This window comes from Centropristis striata, chromosome 7, assembly GCF_030273125.1.
Source record: "Centropristis striata isolate RG_2023a ecotype Rhode Island chromosome 7, C.striata_1.0, whole genome shotgun sequence".
NCBI classification, from domain to species: Eukaryota; Metazoa; Chordata; class Actinopteri; order Perciformes; family Serranidae; genus Centropristis; species Centropristis striata.
In genome coordinates, this window is record NC_081523.1 from 22,366,862 (window position 1) to 22,386,169 (window position 19,308).

A 19,308-nucleotide genomic window follows, 5' to 3' on the forward strand; every position below is an offset into this window, starting at 1 on the left:
GGAGACCTGTGCTCCACCGGTCAATTGATAGTGCTGCTCAGTGATCGATAGGCAGGGCCTGGGCTTTGTTCTCCCCTCTCTCACAACCATTGCTAATGAGAGTGGGAAGGGAGGAGGTTGAGCGAGGGATGAGAGAAAGATGAAAGGAGGAGGGGAAAGGCAGAGAAAGCCTTTGACAGCACCTTCAAATAGTTACTTAGCCCTGATGTTGTTTTTTCATTTGCAGAAATCCATTTCACTTCAAACTTTTTCACAAACAAGCTAAGGACTCAAACGTCTCCGCTTCAACAAGGAGGAGAAAAATGTGTCTTTACAATCTATCTTTCATGTTGAATCTCTTTTCTCTCTCGTTTCACTTAATATGAATTTAATGTAATTTTACTATTATTCTATTAATAAGCTTACTGTGGTTACCTAGGTCACTAATTTTTGATATGGATAAGTGGACATTTCCATTTGAAAAAACCTAGAAAAGAACATAGCTGGAGTCAGGCTCTAAATAACATGCTGTCAGCAGATTGCTGATGTCACTGCACAGTGGGTAAGCTTCGTTGTCCAACAGTGTCTATGTGTGTGTGTGTGTGTGTGTGTGTGTGTGTGTGTGTGTACACATGTATATGAGGGTGAACTTACACTGTGAAGCGGGAGCTTGCTCCCACAGGAGAAGGGAAATGAATAATCTTATGCTTTTTGAATCAACTGCATGTACTTAACCCTCTTTCCTTCTGACCAGCTGGAGCCATGTAATGGAGTCCCTTCCACACACACACACACACACACACACACACACACACACACACACACACACACACACACACACACACACACACACACACACACACACACACACACACACACACACACACACACACACACACACACACACACACACACACACACACACACACACGTATATAAGAACCATCTTGTGTACAGTATGCAACATATGTAATATATAGCTTTGGGCACTTTGAGTACTCCACATGTGGTTCCCTTTGTGCTCCAGCATGCTCTTGAATGCCATGCATAATGGCACATTATGACTGAACAGGCAGTTACATGGCTTTGAAGCTACACAGTGTTTCATGTGAAACGGCACCATGGGGAAGAAGCTCCAATGGGCCAGATGGGTGAACGGCACACGGAGTATCCATGTTCTTTTGGTGACCTGGAGAAGTATTTTAAAAATGGCGACACTTGTGTTTCTGTGTGTGTGTGTGTGAGTCAGGAAAAACATCAAGTAGGTGAACGGCTCCCCATCCTGTTCCCCTTGTCACGTCCAATCACATGATCCTAAACTCGATTACCTGGGCTCAGACCTTTCGTCTGATGTTTAAGACACACATATTGCTGCTGTTAAAACCTCCTCGCAAAGGAGTTTTCTAAAGCAACAGGGAGATCAAATAAAAGAAGAGAGCTTCACAGTTAACCAAACCCAACAACAGAACTCCCTCTACTTCCTCTTCACCAACTCCAAGTCCCTGTTTCTTCCACTTCAGCGTTGCTTCTTTCAACCTGACAAAGTGAGAGGATCGAAGCAGACAGGTGCCTACCACGGTGAATGTATAAGAAGTGGGAGTGAATACATTGTCCATGCATTTCCCTGATTACTGTGCTGCACTCAACTAAGCACACACCGACTCACTCTAAATGACTAAATAACAGGCTCCAGACTTTATAAAGAAAACATGTGGCAGTTTGAGATAGCTGCAGGGAGAAGGAGAAGAGCAAATAACCCTAAACATCATTTTGTCATGCTCTCAAGTTGGTCAACTGGAGAGTCCGATAATGCCTTTGTCAGAACGAGCCAAGTGTTAGGCTATTTAGACTTGTTTAGTACTCTATCAACAAGTTCATCTGGATGCCATTACTGCCTAATATCCCTGTGTGCTCTGCTTTACTCCCTCTTCCTTTGATCCTCTATCAGGAGACTGTAAACTCAAACTACTCCTGGTGGCAAATGGAAATCGTTGGCTACTTTTGCAAAGGAGAAGAGCTTTCAGGGAAACCTTTTAACTACAGTCAGACAGTTTTGTTTGCCTTGTCAAAGACAGAGAGTGCAGCTGGAGCTCAGTGCCTTTGTTTTGGAAGAGCGAGAATATAAATGCACATAGAAAAATGTGTGAAGAGGTGTTTTATTTATGATAAAAAAGTCTATAATTGTGCTTTAATTTGCATTTTGGGAAAGCAAAATGGTGCTGTACTCTTCTCATTATGAAATACTGAAACTTTAAGTAAAAATGACTGGTACAACAGTGCATTTTTACATAATAATAATAATATAATTTTTTTTATAAAGCCCTTTTCAGTGTACTCAAATATGCTTTACAGTTAAAATAAATGTCATTATGAAGAAATTACATGCACTTCTCCTCAATTTTCTTTTTAGAAATTTAAAGTAGTCTATTTGAGACTATAAAAAAGCAAGATATCACAGGACAAAAAAAAACTTTAATTTTGTGGAAAACATATAGATAGAGATCTCTTCCATATTTTCTCGATGCCTTTGGAAGGTGAATATCTAGTCCATGATATTTTGTCATACAGACAACCCTGGTTGGGGCATTGTTAAAAACATAAAAAACAGAATGCATGATTTGCAAATCCTTTGTAAACTGCATTCATTTGACAACAGTTCAAAGAGAAGATATCTAATGCTCAAACTGAGAAACTTTTGTTTTAGGCTCTGAAATGAATGAATCAGTTTTTATACAGCGTCCCAATTATTCTAAAATCTGAGTTGTACATAATGTGCAAATTCCCTGGAAGACAATCTCTAATTTGCTTTAACTAGTGCAGTGCCCGTAGGAAGTATGTATTCGTATAGTGGGAGATGCAACATAAGAAGTGAATAAAGCTAAATCTTCGCTTAGCATGCTAATCGCGAATGACAGAATTTGCATATTACAACTACAACGTCTGCAACTCCATAAAACACTTACTTTTCATAAGGTACGCACACCATCCAGCACATACACAATAAACTTTGATATTTGCTGGAAACTATTAGAATATTATTGGAAAATCGAACCTTGTAGCGCACTTTAAAACTCTGAAAGAGAGGTAGGCTAAATAGACTTAGAGATGAGATGAGTCAGAAATCCAGAGTGAATTGTGTTACTGACCAGGTGTAAGCCTATCACACAATGAGGCGGAGCTCCCTTAAAAGGCGCCTGATCAGAAACAGTGCAATTATATCAATAATGATGATATTTTGAAAAATGAATTAAAAAATCTTCAAAATCGAGGATGCACACCTTCAGGCCATGCGCAAGCCACATACGAAATCTTAGGTCAGTCTGACTAGCGGTCAGCGAGATATGCCCTAGACACACACACACACACACAAACACACACACACACTTTTAATATTAATAAATAAAAGGACATTTCTCAATTTGCTTCTAACATAGCTATTAATTGACAATTACATTGTGTGACATTTAAAAAAAATAATAAATATAGAGTTTTCAAAAACTTTTGAATGGCAGTGTATAAAGGACCATAGGAGCAGGAAATTGTCTTTCCTGACTGATAATGATTTTCTGTCTAAGAAATAGATGAAGCGATATGCAAGAGAAGTTAAGGTGAAAAAGAGGTGGAAGAGTCAGGAGAAGAGAGGGGAAAATCCCATTCTGGCAGCAGGAGCTGTGACTGAGTGGTGACTACACACTCACAGACGGTAATGAGGACACACTCTGCTGCCCTGCCTGAAAATGGCTTTAGGATCTGGCTCTCCCTCTCTCTCTGTGTGTGTGTGTGTGTGTGTGTGTGTGTGTGTGTGTCTATACACTCCCTCTTTAGTGTGAAAAGAAGCAGGGAGAGACAGAGATTGACCTTAAATCCTGGATATCATTCATTTTCACCATGGCACATTTCACCTGTCTTTTGCCAAATCTGTCATTTGGGGATAAGACCATGTCATCATATGAGAAACACATTTAAAACCAACTGCTAGAGTTTATTTAAGCACCTCCTGGGACTTGGACCATCTATGTTCTTGTCAATCAATCACCAAACCATAAATCAATTAAATGATCAATACAAACTGTGTCATGGATCATTTAGGGCCTTTAGGAATGGACTATGTGTGTCAAAGCCAGAGCCTGCAACCGCTCATAGCAGCATGCCTTGCGATTCTTTCATTAGGACCAAAAATATTAGAGTTTAATTGCAACGGGCTGCTCATAGCTTTCAGTTGAGTACCAAGGTGACAAATGCCAGAAAAGATGTATAACTGAGTAAAACCCTAAATCTTTGGTGTTCCATTAACTTCCACATTATCTTCAGGCAGAGATTCATAACCTATTACCTTCCCATATCAGGCAAAAGCTGTTATCAAACACCATAAATAGCGGATTTATCCAAACATAGGAGCGGCTCTAGGCTAAGGTAACCGCACTCCTAACAGTGGGGTCAGGAGTTGGTCAATCCTGTGATGACCGCAACGTGAGAAGAAACCTTCCTTAATCAGCTTATTCTCCTATCTCTGTATCTGACCTCAGAGCTTCAGGGGTTAAGCATCTTTTACAGGCTTATTAGATATTCACTTATTACATTCTCCTAAATGATGGTGTGCCATTACTGCTATCTTATTGCTCTGAAGCCATCCCCATGCCTGTCTGCTGTAACCCTATACACCATATTTTAGCCGCTGATGAAGACAGAATGCGTACAAAAGAAGTGATGGTATATGGTTAAGATTTACTGTGGTGAATGTGTGCACAGTGTGTGTGTATGAATATGGCAGCAGGGACAACACAAAAAAAGGCTTATTATGGCTGATGTATTCCAGAGAGCACAACTGTCATATCTAATGTGAAAGACATTCACTCGGTTCTTTGTGTTGCGTTTAAAAACTTGGCCTCAGCTTTGCCCTCTCCACTGTGCTGCTGTTTGCCCAAAACCAAAAGAAACCCCCTTTTCAATTCTCATCCTATTAAGTTGTGGTAGTAACAAAGGATGCAAAAGCAATTTTTTGAGCTTATATTACAATCCATATTTTTTCCTTCTACTTTAGCAAAGACACTCTTGCCAGTACTGACATGCATTTTTTTGCAAGAAGGAGGTCAAGTTGGTTTCAATTCTGCTGTATCTTGTAAGATTCCTGAAAAGTAAAGTTACATAAATGCCAACAGAGGTGCTGGGCTTGAAAATACACCTTTGATAAACAGGTGTTTATACATATATTGATATATACATGTATATATTATATATATATTAGGGCCGGGACTTTAATGTGTTAATTAAGATGAATTAATTACACAAAAATTGACGCATTTTAATCACACTTATTTTTGCACTGCGGAACGTTTCTCACTGGATGAGTTTCAGGCGAACCGATTATACTGGAGCACCAACTAGCGTTCATGAGTTCAGACAACAACAAACCACAGTGAACATGAACGAAGAAGCTGATGAGAGCGCTTTGGTTGGCCCCGTGGATGGGAAATTTAGTTACAAAAATCAAACAGATGGAAACGTCGATAAGAGCATGGTTGTGTGCAAGCTATGCAACAAGGAATTCACTGCAGCACATCGAGCCTCAAGTGTCACCTCAATGCAAAACATATAGCAGCTATCGGCTAGTGTGGTAGCTTGCGTGGATTGTGTTTTACTTAAAAAAAACAAAGTATTCTAGTTTACAGAAGGTCTACCTACCTATAGACTACCTGAATTTCTGAAATGTACTATATTTATATGCTATTGCTACACTTAATGACAAAAATTGCACTGGTCTGTTGGACTTGAACAAAAATAAACAATATTTTTGTCGCTTAAGCTTATGTATTCAGTCATTATTCAATGGTATGCTAAAAATCCATGTGAAAAAAATTACTTGTCACTGTTCTCAGGTCAAATATTTATATGTGATTAAAATGCATTGAATATATATATATATATATATATATTTATATATATATATATATATATATATTTTGATATATCTTGATGGGCCTTGAGGACACCATATAGGACACCCAAAAGGTCAGAGGTCTAAGGGAGCCAAAGTTTAACCTCATTTTGCTTTATTTATCATCCTTCTCGACAGGCTAGAATGACAATGGATGAGTTAGGTCTTATAGTTTCATTTGATAGCAGTATCCTCAATAGATTTAAAATGGAGCCCACTACAGCCTCTTACTGACAGTAATGTCGCCCCATGGGTCTCAGGAGATTAGAATTTTCTATCCTTTTATTTTGTCCATAAAATTTCTCCCAACTGACTTTCACTCATAAAAAGTACATGCAGAGTCTAGGATTTTTTCCATATCACCCACTCCTAACTTCCTAAATTTAATTTCTGGGGATAAAACTTAACGATTTTGTTTGTGTTTCCTTTTGTTTTGTGTGTAACATGACTATTATTTGTGTACTGGTTGTCAGCATGAACAGAAATGGAAACTGCTCCATGTAAACATACATGAATGGGCACACATACACACACACCAAACAAGTGTGTAAAACCTGTGTCAGGAGACCTCAATGAGCAACATGTGGACGTCACTTAACTCCTTTGATGCCTGTCTGACCTGGCCAAGTGTCTGCCTCACCGTATGATTGATTAACACACCACGCTCACCTTCAAAGTACTCCACCAAACTGACTGGGGTCAAATAGAGTACCAGAACTAATGCTGTAAACAACATACCAAATAAAGCATTTTAAACACACACACACACACAGAAGAAAGAGGGACTGTTGAGAGCTTAGAATCGACAAATTAAAAACTGTGAGAACTAGAGGGAACTGGAGAAGGCACGCAGACAGTCCCTCAATTTAGAGGACAAACAATCTGCTGGGCTGTGGACATGAACATGAACTTGATGTGACAAAAGCTGAGCTGTATCTTCCAAGCCAGATGAAAATATTCAGATATAAAGAAAGAAAAAGGGAAAAGGGAATTGGAAAGAGAAAATGAGAGAGGCAGAGGTTTTGCGAGGTGACGTTCTTTGCCCTGACATTTTGGGCAAACGCAATCAAAGGCCAGGGGAACTGAAATGAGCCAGGCTCCGCAGAGACACAGGAGAGAGGAGGAACAGATTGAGTGCGACACAAGAAGGAGGGAGAGCACTTTATGGTGGGACATGCTCGATCTGGGAAATTAATTAGCCAGAGGGCAGGGAGAAGGCAATGTGCCTTGTGTGTGTGTGTGTGTGTGTGTGTGTGTGAACGCTGAGGGCATGGGCATTTTCCCAATCAGCCTCTGATCTGATGTAAACCAGCTGACACATACCATTTTGTGGCAGTGTGTGCTTGTATGGTTTTATGTTCTTTTTTGGTACGTGTGTGTGTGTGTGTCAGAAAGACAGAGAGAGAAAGAAACAGAAGCAATCAGCAGACCCTGAAATGTTTAAGTGGTGAGGTAGAGACAGTACAACAAAAAAGTGGCTCTGATGTTTTATGGTGGTCTAGCATCTGAAAATAATACACTTGCACACACACAGACACACACACACAGGGACTGTTTTTGTGGTTGATGTGCGATAACCTTGTGGAGGGGATGTGAAGTTTGGAGAGGAAGATTGGAAAGGTGAGTGAGTGGCAGCAAGAGGGAGAGATAGAGAGGAAGAGTGATGGGCAAGGACAGATAGACAGAGTGAAGGGGTGATAAGGAGAGATGGAGCTATCACAGAGGTGACCTACAACAGGCTTTCCTTCACCACGGAGAACAAGCACTCGTCACCCATTCACGCACACATGCACAGGTCAACGGGACACTTAACAGGTCGGCATTATTCATCAGGACTCAATTAGGTTGAACACACGTTGGGCGAAGCTAAAAGCAGTACATTTTGTTCATTTAAAATGGAATTTAATGAGCACTTTTCAAGAACAGGAAACACTCACAATTCAAATACTCGGATTATGTGAAGTAGGTTTGTATTAAGTACAGTCAGTGTATTATCGACAGCAGAAAATGCAATGAGCACACCCCCAGATTGGAGAAGCAGGCAGGAAGTCAGGTAGGAAGCTATGCAATGTGCTGCTTAAAAATTGTCCACCTTAAAAAAACTACCTCACTTTAAGCGTAGGCTATATTTAGAATATTTTCAGCTTTACATTGCTGTCAGACAGCTCCGTTTAAGTTAATGCAGGGGAAGTGAAGCCGTTTCTACGCTCTTTTCAACATCACCAGACTCCATTGACAAGAACAGTAGTTTTACCTTGCAGAAGACAGATGTTACTGGTCTACTGCTGCTTGTTTGTGTGATCTTTTGACTTGAATCTGAACTAACAAATTAAACAATTCAGGTAAATCACTGACTATAGGTTAGTACCTCATACAAGCCAACTTAAAAAAAATCTGAACTATTATCTAAAATCTATATTATTATTATCACATATAATAAGAAACCTTGTATCTGTCCATATTGAACGATTCTACGCATCTCGTTTTGCATCCAGTGCCATGTGACGACCCCTCCTGTGTCTCCACTCTGCCTGGCTCGCTTGTGTTTCCTCCTCCGCTTGCAGGAAGTGGGCTGGCAGAGTGCAGGTTATTAGTGAGCAGGCTCACCTAGGCAGATGAGCTGTCCAGCCTATAAAGCTGGCCAAGTTAGTCAGCACTGCTCATTATTTCGCAGTTTCCCCAATATCCCCTGCTTTGACTGCTTTATTTTGTCTTTTCCTTTAGAAGCATCTTCTCCCACATCATTGATATCGCTGGTGGTTGTCACATCTCATTTATTTGGTTTGCAGATGACTAAGCAATGAACTTTCTCTTTCTTTGGCCTCTAGCTTTTTGTACACTCTTCCTGTAAGACAGTGAGCCAGTTCATGACAGCCACCGTCCAGTGCCAATGCAGGAAGCATCATGCTCCATGTGTAGAGGAGAGGAAGAAAAGGGTGTGTATGCAGACAAACAATAATGGTTTGTGTGTTTATTGACTGTTGTCGCTGAACATAATCTGGGGTTTTGTGGCCCTGATATTTTTACCACAATGTATTGTGTGGTGATGTTTCAGGATGTTTTGTAACTTTGTGCTGTTATACCCTCTGTCATTAATTCTCTGAATCTCAAAATGTAACACACAACAAAAGGGAGCCTTTTCAGTACAGGAACAACATTTTTGGAACTAAGATTGGATAATTATATTTCTTCCCCACTGTCAACAGCTGGGTTTTTGAGATTTTTTTTACTCCTGTTTGATTTTGAAGGTTTTCTTCCTCCGTTCCAACACTTCCTCTCACACACTTGAAGTATTTTTGTGCATAGTTCAGTTTGTGATGTGGATTAATTTTTGCAGTCTTGTCATTTGCTGATAGAGTTTTGGGAGGAATTGGAAGTGACTTTGATTGATCTAAAATATCTCCCTGCTAATGAAAATGCAGCAGAATTGTGGTCATGTAAGAAGGAAATTGCATGGAGTAAAAATCTTGATTTTTATATAATTAACCAGGCAGCCCTGGTTTATGGGTCTATAAATACAGATATGTTCTTATAATAGGGTCTGTTGTAAATATACTCACAGGTCTGTTGTATTTCTGTGTTTGTGTGTATTGTTATGTGCTTAATCTATGTGGAAATAGTGTGTTTTATATCTTCACCCTTCTTCTTCAAAGACAACATCAACAAGGAGGAAATAGACGCACACACACACACACACACACACACACACACTGAGGTTCCCATTGCCATCAGCAGTAAAAGCAGGATATTAAGCTCTATTTCAAACCAACAGCACCTCTGCTCCTATGCACCTCTCCTTTGAGGATATTAATCCTCCCCACCTTTTCTCCCTCTCTCCGTCTCTTTCTCCATCACTCTCACTCTCTCTCTTTCTCCACTTTGGTTTGTGTACAACAGGGAAACCGCTCTCCAATTCTGACATCACAGACAGAGGGGCATAAAGCTTAACAACTTTCAATTTGAAATGAGAAGGTGAGAGAGGAGCGGAAAGGAAGTGAAGAAGACGAAAATGAAGACTGACAGCATCCTGGTCGCTGAGCTGCATGTTGCATGCGTCTGACTGGAATTAACGTAGCGTAGCAATAGTTATGGCTTTGGTTATGGATTACTGCTAATCCTTTAGCATAGGGAGCAGGTCTTAAAGGTAATTACACGCTACTATTGGATCCAGAGCCCAGAAATGGGCCTCTCTTACATCACGCTTATTAAGATCCAGAAGAAAACTGGCTGCTCTTACATACTGCTTAGACAGAGTACAGGTTAACACACCGTGGCGTTCTCTGCCAATCTTAATACTATTTAAACCTGTCTGGAAGGTAAAAGAGCATTGTTGCAGAGATCTCATCTGTTCTTTTAGTTTGTTGATGGAAAGAGGAAAGGAATGGCTTAAGGTTACAAAAAACTCTTTGTTTGTTTCTGTAATCACTGGGACTAGGAATTAATTTAGTCATCATCAAAAAGCTAAAGAGTGAGATGTTCAGCCGCACAGGGTAATTAGCTAATTAGCAGCACCACTTAGTTCTCTTAGTTCGATTACCAACATTGAAAGGAAGATGGACAGGATGATGAACACACTGGAGGGTTTTCTTAAGGCCATGCCCTCACTTTTTTTATTCACCCCTTCCTTCTCAAACTACCCCTCTGACTCTTGTCTGCCGACAAGTCTGTTCCTATGCCTTATCTCCAGTCTTTAACAGTCCACTCTGTCCGCTTTAACCCACCGGGAATCATTAACCAGACACACACTTCCCCTTCCCCTACCCCTAACAAAACCCTCCAAATTGTCATGACCATAAGCCAGTGTGTGCTAGTGTGTGTGGTTTGATCTGTGTGTGTGAATTAGCGGCTACGTAGCCCCTGAAACAACCCTAAAACAAATGACCCATTACCAGTTAGTTGCACAACAATTAGGTTAGTAGACCGTTAATAGCAGGCAGGCCCGCCCAAGGAAGGCCTTGAGTTATGGCCCTTTCTCCCCTGAACCCTAAAACCAATAAGACTAGCAACGGACAATCTAACCTCGACACTGCAGTTAAAGTGTTGTAATGTCACTGTCAAAGGAAATTAACAAAACAGAACCAACATGCCATTTACATTTATATACTCTTCTATAAGTGTACAGTAAGTTCTGGGATCAACTCTATTCTCAACTTAAAAATCTTAAAGTGCATATAATATGTGTATAAAACTCACTTTTTCAGTGCTGGTGCACATACATTTGGCCTTCCAACCCGCAAAACGATGAAATAATACATCCAGTTATTTGTTTGTGAGCTGCCTAGATGAGCCCGCTCCTAAACCTAAAATACAAGTATGAAACTGAAATTGAATCTCCCCTTTGGGAGTAACTTTAACTTTTGGGAGTAAATTTGACCACCCAAAGCCAAATATAAAGCTGTTAAAAAAGTCAAGAAGTTTACAAACCCTCATTTTTTAGCCTGAAACAGTACATCATTAATAATAATACTAACATAATTACTGTATTTACTGTAATTACCTACTTGCATCCCATCAGCGTTAATTGATTGTTTTGTAATTTAAAGTGTGCAGTGCCTTTGGTTTGGCATAAGGGGAGCCATAGTGTTTCCTGAGTGGGCAAAATGACATGTGACCAGCAGGAAAAAAATGAGGTCAGCTGCATACAGGTAAAAATAGATGATCTGCATTGAAAAAATTAAAGATGATTTAAAAAGAGTTTAGTTACCTTGATATATGAACCGGTATACCACAGAAAGAGAAAAGTCAAAAATCTCACCTCAGAAAAGTATATAAGAGAAGGAAACAACAACAGAGTTGCATAATGCTTAAAAAGATTTTTAAGAAGGCAAAATTCAATTTGTGTCTGAAAAACTCCAGCATGCTGTTTCCTTCTCTGTTTGTCCCAGTTTGGTCTCTTTTATATGAACTTCTAATGGCTCATGAGTCTGTAACAGCACTCCGTCAGGTCTCACCAAAAGCTCTTTAGCAAAGTTTAAAGCTCTCGTGATGTTTTCTGATCGATACCTGGCCATAACTCAAATCACACGTCAAGTGCCATTACTGTATGCACCGCACACTATCAGACAAAGTGCACCGGCGCACACGCACAAACACACACACACATGTACATTTTCATGAGCTTAGACAGTGTTTTTGATCAATACCTGGCTATAGATCAAACACCTTTTTTCAGTTTATGGCTAACCTTTCCCAAGGCTCATTTCAGACGCACACAGAGTAACTCATGTCTTACTTCAGACTGCTGCTTTGACTGCGTCTATGAAATTGATAAGTGCTCTTAAATGCAAAATGACAGTTTAAGAACCTTGTTTTTGTGCCGCGGCGTAGTCAGAATGTCTCATAAAAACACAAAGCACTTTTCTCCAGGAGGTAACTTCATAGTCAGTGCCAGACAGAGAAATATAAAATGTGCAGCTGAAGACTTGAAACTGCGTGAGTTCATCTTTAAAGGATAATTTGTCCAAATGTAACAAGGGGAGCAGTGTGCTGGGAAAATATATCCCCCCTGATATTTTTCATTATGTAGAATTCAAGAAATAGATGAGTTTGTTTGGCCACTAATATTTCATCTACCTAAATATTACTGTTGTTGATTTTTGTCCTGAATGTTTTAGGACCCCACTGACAACTGCAACATGAGTACTTTAATTTAGCCTAAATACAATCAGCCGGGAATCTTATTGAGGAAAACTTTTTTTACAAAGAAATCATCATGCGGTGAAAAATAACATTTTGTTTTTCATATATCATCTTAAAGCCTGCTTTAGCAAACAGTCAAGGCTTTCTCAAATATAATATTGGATACGGTATTGCGTGCCTGAATTGTAGACCTGAATACAAAGTTTCCTTAAAGTTGTGATTTTCTCATCACCTATTCCTTTCCTTTTTCTCTCTCTTTGCTCATCAGCTCTTCTCACTGCCCCTTTCTCTCATCCTGTCACCCCCGCCTCCTCTTTTCCTTCCTGCTTCTTTCTAATGTTTGCTTGACCCTCATCATCTTCCCCATCCCCCCCTTTCCGTCTTTATCCTCCTCTCTAAAGGATGTTCCTGCGTTCAGGGTCACTGTCACCCCCTCAGTAGCCCTGTTGACCTTTAACCTCTTTACAACTGAGGTCAACGCCTGTCGCCATGGTGCTGTGGGAGGCCATCCATATATGTGGGTATAGTGTACAATTCAAACAAGCACATACACATAATTTATAATGTCAGAGGCATGCCACGTTGACCTTTTATATTCACTTTAATCTTCCGCTCAGGTTACGAGCCAGGACAGACAACAGTCAGAGTGTCACACAAACCTCCCCCACTGTTCCTTCAACATCTTTTACTCATTCTTTTATCCTACCTCCCTCCATGAACGATTCATTCTTGTCCTTCCTCCTCCCTTACTCTGCGTCTCACTGTGGTCTAAACAGGTCTCTTTCTCTTTCAATGTTTGTGCCTCTTTGACTTTCATCTGCAGGCTATTGGGTTACACAGCCACAATACAAAGACATCCCACAATGACAATTATCCTGTGTAGCAATGACTGTAAACTGTGCCTGGAACCAAAGAAGAACATTTATGAAAACATCCCTTCCTGCTGATATGAAGAGCTCAGTTGCAGCATTAAGCAAAGAGGCCCATTTCTGTTTTTTTTTTTTTTCAGTTTTCCTCATAGTTAACAACCTTAATTTCAAATAACCTGAACATGTGTTGTTTTTCTCTTACTCCTAAGGGTAATGTTTGGATGCAATTTTCTAATATATACACGTGGAACCTCAGAAAGGAATTAGCACAAATTGTGGAGCTGTGCAAGTCAGTCCCCATCACAAACACACATGAACCTCCACTTTTAACTTTTGTTGGTGTTTGTCTGTTTGTTTGTCTGTTTGTCCGCAGGGTTACAGAAAAACTACCGACCCAATTTTCATGAAACTTGGTTGAAAAGGTGTAGTATGGGCCAAGTAGGAACCTGTTCAACTTAGGAGCAGATGTGGATCACCAACCTGACCCTATCAGAGGGTTTGTTACACAGGACCATCTGAGAAGACATCATTGGAAACTGTTTGGTAATAATACTGGTGTCATTATACTGGTGTGATTGTTTGCATCCAAATGGTTCAATTGAGCATTTATAAAGTGCTTTAGAGGAGAATATTGAGATATATATTATATCAAAATTGTATATCATGATATAGGCTAAAAATGTCAAAATAAAATGCATAGGCCATATCAACCACATACAGCTTAAAGGTCTTGAACACATTGAAGTAGGGAGAAGGACTATCCAACTGGAGAAATGGGACCATCTGAGGAGCACACGAATGCACCATTAGGCCTTGGTGGAATTATTCGCTCTCCAAGTGCCATTCTGGCTGAACAAGCAATTTGTAAGCAAAATGCTTTTCGGGTTATAAAGTATAATGACAGTTTAATAAAATCATCCCCCAGGTGGGTCATCTGTTTTGGTTTTAAACTCATTTTTGCGTAGTCTGTGTGACGCCATCTGACAGCAGAAATATGCTTCGATTTTAATCACCGCAGCTGGCTACAGATGCTATTTAACGCCCTAACTTTCCCACTCAAAATATTTTTTATATCAGACATTTTTTGGTTGTTGTGCAGTATATGATTGTGTGCTGGGAGAGCACATTAGTGCTGTGGTTTAACAGGTCCAGTGTGTATACTGACAGAGAGCTCACAGCTGTTGCGCTGCTTTCGCTACATGGCTTGGTTGGACAAGGTGTTCCTCTTGAGTGTGTCATTATGTGCACTTCTTACAGTGTGTGTGCAAAGTGTATTTGTGTGTGTTTGTCCCTACTTACTTTTGAGGGGTGTCTGTCTGTGTTTGCACTTGGCTCTGAGTGTATGCATGTGTTTCCAGAGGGAGTGGGTGAACCTGGGGAGGCCAAACACTCAATGGGCAAATGATACAAGTCCTGCACTCCTCCTCCATAAATTACCAGCTCATTACAGTAATGCAGCCCATTTAGCATAGGAAGAGGGGGAGGAAAAGAGGGAGATGTAAGAAAAGATAGCAAAAAAGTGTTTGGGTTTAGCAGGATTCATATGGGGGGCAGCAGATAAAGAATAAATGTAAAAAAAAGGAAAATGAGGTGAGGACGGGGAAAGATAGAGGGTGAGGCAAGGCAGGGAAATAAGGAGGGAGGAAGTAGGAGGTGAAGGAGGCAAGAGAGAAAAACAGGAGGGGAGGAGGAAGACAAGAGGGTTTGCTGTGATGTGTTTAAGGAGCTTTTCAATCTCAACAGAAGTGCTTTTCATTAGGTTAAAATCTATCATCTATGCTGCTGCAGGAAAAAAACAACAATGGGGAAATATTAATATAGATAGTGGCTACAGTAGGAGACAGAGATATAGACCCAGACGGAGTGAGAGAGCGGAGGAGAGAGAGGGTTGAGGGGAGAGAGAGACAGAGAGAGAGAGAGAGAGAGAGAGAGAGAGAGAGAGAGAGAGAGAGAGAATGGGATGAGATGTAACAGTTGTAATTGAATAGTGAACTAGAGAGGGCCTGAGTGCAAGCACTGATTAATACAATTCAAATTGATTGTCTCCTAGTAGCTGTGAGAACATCTCATTCTGACTTTCATATTTGAATGTTCAGCATGTTCTCTGTGTGCATGAGTGCGTGTAAGTGTGTGTGTGTGTGTGTGTGAGTGTGTAAAATAGAGCAGTTTTGAGGGGTAGGGAGATAGAGAGTGCCCTCTAGTGCTTGCTGCCTCTTTTACCCCACCTTTATATGGTGATATTGGCTTGTTTTGTGTTCTTTGTCATGGTTGAGGCAAGTCTCTCCTGTCCTTTATATTATCCTCAGTGCCTATGTACACATCCCCTGTAACATTGCCGGTTACATCCTCCTTTTAGGCAAAGCCATGTGCTGCTTTTTATTTTTGTCCAGTGTAAAAAAGAAATCTTCCACTGACTTGGAAATTACCAACACTACATATCGTATCACAGGAACCATGAAATCTTAGGTTTATTATAATCCTTATTGTCAGATAACTATTTTATATTTGTTTTGTTTTTATAGAGCAGCTGTTAATTTCTTGTTCTTTTTCTTCTCTTTTCTAATTTTTAGGGGTAGATAAAAGGTCAAAGGTTGTCGCTGTAGAGTTTCAAGAAACTTATTATCTAAGGGCTCCAATTGTGAGGTCAAGTTTTAAAAAATGGTCTCACTACAATGAGTTGCTTCATTGGGGACAGAACATCATACCGGATGATTAAAATTGGGCTTATTGAATCCACAGGAGTCTCAGATTTCCAGTCATACTCAATTGATGCAACTCAAAGACAATTTAGGGACTACAGTATGCAAAAATACTCAAATACAGTAAGTGAGAATAACACATTTGAACTGCAGAAAAAGGACTGCATGCTTTTTGCTTCAAACTGCATGGAGTTAACATAAAGTGGGCATGTCTGCAAAGGGGAGACTCCTGGGTGCCCATTAGCCCATTTTCATTCAGATATCTTGAGGTCAGAGGTCAAAAGACCTCATTGAAAATACCCATGCCAGTTTACTCCATTGACAAAATGTAGCTTAATTTCAGAATGTTTTTATATCACGTCATGTTCGGCACCAATGGATTCCTTTGGTCTTATATATTAATATGATACCAGGATCTACTTTAAAACTGAGCCAGCTACTGTCTCTGAAAGAGTGGGCCTGCCACTGGACTGTCGGATTGTTAAGGGGTTAATTTCAGACTGCAATCAACAAAAATTTGGAGTTCTTAAGAATCAGAGACTTAAAACGGCGGGGTAAAATCCTACAGTAAATGTAGACAGTAAATGGGTCTTGCATTTACACCATTTTCCTTGGAACTTTATCTCTCTGTCTATTTCTCCATATAAATTAGAAAGATAGCGCCGGAGAAGCAGTACACAATCATATAGATGAGAGTGAAGATGGCTGAGGGGGGAGAGTCGAATTCCATTTGCACCTCAGGAGTAACAGAGAAGGATTTATAGTCAGGGTGTGAAACAATCATTCACGTTAGCGAGTCAGGCCCTGCGTTCAATTAGCAATAGCTTGTGTCTCACACTAATTCCCTCCGCCTGTGAGCCAGAAAATCCAGTCAGTATTGTGAACACAGAGAGCTCAAGCTTTTCAACTAGGACCCCCCACAATTCATTGCTGTTCTACCTGCTTGCCAACAGCGGGCAGCCACTTAGATGTCTACACTTTTAAGAAACTATATTAATTCTGCCAAGTGAGATATACCCTGTCAAAATACTTACGGAAAAAAAAAAAAATTCGTGGAAAGGGTGAAAAGAATCGCAGAAATATAGTAAAATAAGCTGTTTAAAGAATGAGAAAGACAGAAAAAGAGAAAGAAATGAACCTCTAAAATCTCTGACAATGGCTTTTCTGTGGAAAGAAAAGTTTCTGCCTCCTCTGCACCTCTGTCTCCCTCTGTCTGTCAGTCTGTCTTCTTATCAATCACCGGTCCCAAATCTCTTTCTCCGTTACGTTTAAAAGGGTTGTTATGGATTTTTTAAAACTATGTACTTTAATGTCTTATTGTTCTCATCATATTAAAAATCTATGCATTGATGATGGACTGTAAATTATAAAAATGACTCACCCTTGTCTTCCTTGTTTTATTACCTTTAAAAACAGGCAGGCGATTCAGGCTGACGTGACCAGGTAAGTGCACTTCATCACGATGTTTGGGCTATTTAATTAATTGGTTTAGCCTAAAGAACCCTGGGGATCTTGGCCATCAGGTGACCAGTTAAGTGCCCTCTAATTTCATTCAATTTCATACAAGTTTTTTCTTTCTTTCTTCATTTGAGAAAATTATTTTACTTTTAATTGTCTAAAAAAAAAATCAGGTTGCCTCTGGGACTTTGCAAACTAGGTTAGTCCTGAGATATCCATATCTTAATTATCAGATGCATTATAAAAAGAGATGAAATGATCCTCACTTTACCTGAGAGATTTAGGCCCATTAGTTCCCTCTTACATAAAATCTGCTTACATGTTCTGTGTACATCTACTCCTCTCCTTTGTTTACCGATTTTCAATCAATGTCTTTGAATGTGGGAGTGAAGCTCAAATTAACCGAGAAGAGACTCACATTTACTCCTTTTTCCTCTCCTGCTTTAGTCCCTTTCTTTCTCTCTCTCTCTCACACACACACACACAAACTACTTACTCTTTCTCATCACAGAAAAGATGCAATTATGCTCTCATTTATAAACCGAGGGAAGGGCCAGGTGGAGAAAAAAGGACCAAGAGGCCGGGGTGCAATTACTGTATTTTATATCCACTTCAGACAAGAGGTGTGGACAAAGCAGTCTGTCGTGCCGGACAACAGGAACATATTTCTCTAATGGGCGTGCTACACTTCAGAATGTAGTACGCACTTTATTGCCATCCTGATGGAAAGCACTTCCTGCTTCTCGTTTGAAAATAGCAATTATCATTATAGTCGTGTACTGAATCAGAAAAAAAACTCAACCTTTGCAAAATGCTAAAATATATAATAATCCAAAAAAATCCACACATTACCTCTTTTTACCTCCAAAAAAGAACCCCATAGACATCAGCTACATGTCAAATATATGACAACATTTGGAGGTTAGGTGTCAAGTATGTACAAACTGTGAGAGTGTGCAAAGGTATTGATCCAGGCAGCTGATCAAACCCTTCATTTATTATGGAGAAACAGCGGAGAGGCAAAGGTTCCATACACATGAATGATTTAGAGACCGCCCTAGAGTATATGTGTAAAATGTGTGTGTGTGTGTGTGTGTGTGTGTGTGTGTGTGTGTGTGCCTGTAGAACAAAGAAACAAAGGAAGAAGGAAACAGCTACCTACGCAACTCAGTCCAGGAACTAACTGAGAAACTTGAACAACCTGCAAAAAACAAGACAAACTGTATGCACCCACACATGTACACACCAACCTTTAAAACCAAATGCAAAAAGGGTCTTTGAGCTCATTGCCACTGCTCCATTCAGTCTTTCATACTGAACTCTCTCAGCTTTTGTATAAAGCTTAACTGGTAATAGAACAAGCTAAATGTGGTCAAACAGCACACCATTGGATTTGATGGTCTAACCCCCAAACATTTTGTAAATTATAAAAAAGATAAATATTATACTTAATGAATACAACCTTGCTCTCTGTGTGTAAGCCCCTAAACCCGAACAACTCTTACCCTCCAATTAACTACCCTTAACTCTAGTGAGTCCTGAAGCTCAGAAAAGAAAAAAAAAAAAGCCCAGCTAATGTAATGTGTACTCTGGACCAGTCGACAATGTTGGATGGACTGCTGTTCAATAGAACATAATGGCCAATTATCCTGCATGGACGCTAATGGCCCACATTAACTGGCTGGAATATGGGGGTGGGAATTGGGTTATTTAGTAAAACAATGTTTTC

General features: G+C 40.0%; 1 protein-coding gene across 1 annotated transcript in view; it reads right to left on the minus strand.

The window, feature by feature from the left end:
- Positions 1-19,308, minus strand: part of fbxl17 (F-box and leucine-rich repeat protein 17) — a 259,221-nt gene that overhangs the window by 22,638 nt on the left and 217,275 nt on the right. The window lies entirely within an intron of this gene.